Here is a 5,818-nt window from a genome sequence, read left to right on the forward strand (position 1 = left end):
AATAATGGTTGCCCCTCGTGTAGCGAGGATGGCCGGCCCAAGGGCCACTTAGGCGTGAATTTGTTTAAGGTGTAGAAGCTGTCGCCAACAAAACCACCACAATGAGTTGCATGACCCAGTGTCAAGGAATAGTCCGAGAAGACCGGACAACTCGTTAACTGCACTGCCTAACCATTACCCCGGAACACGATCCGCAAATCGATTAACATCCAGGTTCCCAATTACTGCCCATAATTTCACCCTGCCCGGGGATCGAACCCGGGTCCACTCGCTTGAGAGGCGAGCATGATGACCATTGCACCACAGGTCGCCACATAAATGCATACATATCTCTATGTATATTCTGTGACCAGGTAAGGGGAAGGCATGTATTAGGGAAGGTATGGCTATACTGCTTTTGGTTACTTTAATATCTCTTCTATGCTTTTGATATTACTTGTAAAATTCTGCTAAAAAATTTAATATGTGAAGAATATTATGTAAATTATTTAATATATATTCATGCGTTGTGTTGCAAAAACAAAAATATAATAATAATTCGAATCACAATCTTACAGACATTAAACTAAAATTCGAAAAATAAAAAAATAGATGCATAATTTGCGTCTTTCTAACTGTGTCACCAGGTGAGGTATGGGACAATATGGTGTTGCTGGTCCGTCGCGTCCGTGTAGTGTCCTTGCTGTCAACACGATAATTTATAAAAGAGTGTATGGACCTACTTGAAGCTTGGCAGAAATTATGGATTTCACAAGTGATCGGACAAGTTCAATTGTGGGCAAGACTCAACTAATATTGGCGATTTGTTGATCATTATTGTTTTTTTTAAACAGCTTCCTTACTTGGTGAAGAGGTGTGGTAGGTTATTAGTTCACTTTGTGGCCTTAGGAGGACGTTTAGGGAGATGGAGTGTGTCAAAATTATCCTTTACACACACACACACACACACACAGTTTATTTAAGAGGCACAATAGTCATCCATGAGACAACGAGCTCTGTAATATTCACTTTGCAAAAACCAGTCTAAATTACGCTCACGTTTTACTCGTCGTCAATTTAATGTGCAAACTTGAGTCTCCAGCGAGAGTTAAAAAGTTTGAGAATTTCTTATAAAATGTTTTTCTTGTAACATGTGAACTATACTTTTTCTTTTTGATTGCTGGAGAGAGAGAGAGAGAGAGAGAGAGAGAGAGAGAGAGAGAGAGAGAGAGAGAGAGAGAGAGAGAGAGAGAGAGAGAGGAGAGAGAGAGAGAGAGAGAGAGAGAGAGAGAGAGAGAGAGAGAGAGAGAGAGAGAGAGAGCATTGTATTTGGTGGAGATAACATTATTTTGAGTGAATGGATTTGTGGCCTTTATGTATGTGCATGGATGGAGAGCACATATTTATTATATTTTGTTGTTAAATATATTTTGTTGTATTGTTTAAAGCTGTGTTTTGATTAAAACAGTTTTAATGGGAACAATGGTATTAAAATAAACACCTGTCAGCTGTCAGGAGATTGTTAGCCAGAAGTTAGGTAAGGGTCTGTGTTTAACATTTAATCTCTCTGTTAACAGAAGCTGTTATTTCAGTCTCCTCTGATATAATGGGCCTATGGGCTGACTATACAGTACACCCTCTAGTGAGTCTACAATGAGGGTGTGAAGGTTGTAACAGTGTTCACTGCCTCAAGGAGACCGACAACACCCTGTATTTGTTCAACTGTACAACACCACAGCTGCAGCAAGGAGGCCAACACCACCCTGTGATCATCCAGCTGTACAACACAGCAGCATCAGGGCTAACACCAGCACCTGTCCAACCACTGTTAAAAGTATCAGATTCCAGTTAAATTGAACCTTCACCACATGTTTCCTCGTATTTTTGTAATGAAAGCTTAAGTTAAATGACGCACTCACAAATATCTCTTTATTTAATTTACATCATTTCAGTTCATTGTGTATTTTCAGCCCTTGGTTGCAAGTCTCTCTCAACAACATTGTTAATTATTATTATTATTATTATTATTATTATTATTATTATTATAATTATTAATATTACACACAAGATACACATCGTGCAATTCCTCACAGGCGCCTTTGAAGTGATTTAAGGAGACGGGAAATTTAATTAAAACACAAAGGACAAAGTAGAAAGGGATGGCAGGAGAGGTATAATGGAATGGGGGAGATGAATAGGAGAGGCGATATAAGACAGTAGATAAAGACATGCGAAGAAGAAAGAGGATTACTATAGATAATGCTAAACGGAAAGGAATGAATTGGATAAAGGAGAAGAAGGAGAATGAGGAAGAGAGAAAGAGAAGAGAATGTGTAATAGATGATAGAGATTTACAAATGTATGTTTTAGACATCGTATTCACGGGGTTAAGTTACTCTACTTAAGGGGTTAAGATATCTTACTCAAAAGGCTAAATTCATTGTACTCAGGAGGTTTGATATTGTGCTCAAGCTAAGTCGTCGTACTACGGGGGTTTGACATAGTAATCAGTGGGATAAATTCATAGTACTCATGGGTTCTGACGTCGTACTCAAGGGTTGACATCATATTTACGGCGTTAAATCATCACACTCGGGGATTGGCATTGTACTTTGAGGGATAATTCACTGTACTCGCGGTTACAATCATGAGATAAAAAGGTAACCGTACCAAGCGTTGTCATCATAAATGGAGGGATGCATCATACCTGGCGTTAAACCTAAAGGAGGACTGTACTCAAGGGGTTAAGTCATCATAAAGGGGAGGGGATGGCATCATACTCAAGGGGTTAAGTCATCATAAAGGGGAGGGGGAGGCCACCGTAGAAAAGTGGTTTAAAGAGAAAACGTTTCAGGTAATCTGGAGTCACCTGAGGAAGACGTTTATAACCCACTGAAAAGACGTCTCATGAAAAGGGAAGAAAAATGTTTTTCTTCTTAATTCAAAATGTCAGATGGAGTGAAATGCATCTGCCATTCAAAACCGGCTGGCAAAAACATTTTCTCATAATATCTCACCAGCTGCCTTCAGTCAGCCCATTGCCCGCCATTCCTAACTTGACTGATGGATGATTTCCGGGCGTGAGGGATGATTTTTTCCTCCCGTCTCTCCTAATCTGATTGATAGATGTTTTCCATGGGTGAGGAATGTTTTCGCCCTCGCCTCGCCTGACCTGACTGACAGATGTTTTCCGCGTGTGAGGAAAATATGTGTTTGTCCATACCTTGGTTCACCGCTGTGTTGATTTAGTCACTGTCAGGTTTATTTGGTTGGGTCACAACTACATCTGTATTTGTCTGTCGTGTAAGTTACTGGAAATCGGAATTGCACTTTGCAGGAGTTATAGTTATAGTTGTTTGTTGTGATCAGCAGTTGATGACAATTGTTGTTGTATTTTAATGTCTCCACAATCATGTATGTGACTTTCCAAATGTTACCAAGTACTGGGACATAATTTATTGCCATCATGTATAATTCTGACACTAAGGAATGAAACATTTAACTGTGAATAAGCATAACATTAATGATAAGATAAAAAATCTAGTGTTTTATAAGTAATTTTATTATTAATGTTTAAGGTTTATGAAGTGAGTGTTGTTGTTGTTGCTTTAATATAAACAATGAATTAAAGACTGAAAATTGACAAGATCTTAAAACATATTCTTGACTGATTGTGTCAGACATCTTGTTCTCGTGTAATGATGGAAGTGATCTAGTAATGTGGTCAAGATGGGGCTCACCAATTGCTGACCCGGACTGTTAACTTGGGCCTAAACCATTCTGGGTGACAATCGGACCCTGCCAGTCTGGAAAGTGAGGAACGATTGCTACTCCGACGGAGACAAGTGAAAGCCGAGAATGACGGACCAGGAGAGGCATACAAAAAATATCGTGTCTGGGATGGGAATGGTGCCATCCGTAGGAAGGTGCCAGGAACCACTGACCGGAAAGGTGGTGTGTGTGTGTGTGTAAGGAATGGTGCCACCCATAGGAAGGTGCCAGGTTTTGTTTGAATGGTTGACTGAGTTTGTGTATCCCTCATTGTCTCCTCTCTGGTGTTTGGCTCAACAACTCCCACATGTTCGTACTCAGAGTGACTCAGTATACAGTAAGCAGCCGGGATTATATATATTATAAATATATATATATATATATATATATATATATATATATATATATATATATATATATTTATTTACATTGTATGCGTCAGGGACGCATTGTCTGTCAGTATATTTGACTACATTTACCAAGTCAAACATGTTCACAACACTGATTTACATTCCTGAGTTTGGATTTGTTGATAGAATGAAAAATAACTCGACATGTTGTAATTTTAATAATATGACAAGTTGTAGTTGTAAATGATACAGGTTTTACTTCTGATACCTTTTTGGTCTCCAGATGTAAACCGCGCCTTAGTCACACACACACACACACACACACACACCACAACACAACACAACACAACACAACACAACACAACACAACACAACACAACACAACACTCAGGCTGCTGACTGACAAAAACCACACAATTGCGAGACACAGACGACATAAAGATGAATGTTAAATATAAGAAAGTGATTTGCATGTTCATTACCGAGGTTGTGAGGTGACTTATTTGTCGTCCCACAGGTGATATATTGTCAGCCCTTTATGCTTCTGAACACATATATACATACCTATATACATACTAATTACCGTCAAAACCACAAAATCATACAGGTGTTAAGATCTAATGAACTAGTAACGAAAATATGTTGATGTAATAATTCCCACAGAGGAATAAGGTTTAGGAAACAGGTTACCCCGTTACAGCGGACATGGACTGTAGACTCCGGGGTTCAATAATATTCAGTAAGCAGGCAGAGAAGTAGGCGGGATCTTTATCGTACGAGAATCTTGTTGCACAAAACATATCATCTTACACACTAAGAAGCCGACAAGTTGGTATGTAAACACGTCAGGAATATACAAGAGGCAGAAAATGTGTATCTTGTACACGAAGAGTAAATTATATGTCTCAGCTAGTCAGTAACACGTTAAGAGCCATCAACCAGCACACTATGTAAGCAGACAAGCTGATGTGGCTCAACACGAGAAGTAACTAGGGTGACGCACTGCGGTCGGACATATAAACATGCGAAGAAGAAATAAGAAGTGCTAATTTAATTCTGGAGAAGCGTCGACGAGGAATGAGAGTAAGCGTGGCCGTCCAGCACGCGAGGCCTCCATCACTCATCGTGTTTACTGAACTATTTCTGTGAAAAGAGCAGCCGTCAAGACCTCTGAGAAAACTCAATGTCATTAGTAAGAGGCGGACTTCTTAACACTGGGATGAACACACTGAAGGTAGATTTTGGTCTCTTAGCAGATAGGATGGGCAGAACAATAAATGTTATTATTGACGGACAATCGGGAAAATCTCAATATAAAATACTAAAATACTAAAAGACGAAAATCTTAAAATATGTCAGTTCAATACATTGTCTAAACATATATAAGGTGTAGAAAACTTTGTCATTATTCAAATTAATATTTCTTAAACACACTGACATTAAATATTATCTCAACACTCTCTGTCACCAGGAAGAAAGAGATTTAAACACTGCCTAATACATGACTGAGAGGCACAAGTTAACCCAGGGTGTACACTTCATACACCACACCTGGGTCGAGAGACGATACCTCTACCCTCTCTTGTGACACGTACTGTATCTACCAATATAATAATTACACAACTTCTATAGACAAACACCGTACTGTCATTCATACATTACCTCTTCAATACAAATTCGAACCAGTGACCAATGAGCTACGACGTTAAGAGCGATAA

At 39.1% G+C, this 5,818-nt stretch overlaps 1 non-coding gene across 1 annotated transcript; it reads right to left on the reverse strand.

The window, feature by feature from the left end:
- Nucleotides 1–236: 236 nt before the first annotated feature.
- Trnae-cuc lies at nt 237–310 on the reverse strand. The gene has a single exon. It is a non-coding gene; the product is annotated as a tRNA-Glu (tRNA).
- Between the last annotated feature and the right edge of the window lie 5,508 nt (nt 311–5,818).

This window comes from Homarus americanus, unplaced genomic scaffold (assembly GCF_018991925.1).
Source record: "Homarus americanus isolate GMGI-L3 unplaced genomic scaffold, GMGI_Hamer_2.0 scaffold19691, whole genome shotgun sequence".
NCBI lineage: Eukaryota > Metazoa > Arthropoda > Malacostraca > Decapoda > Nephropidae > Homarus > Homarus americanus.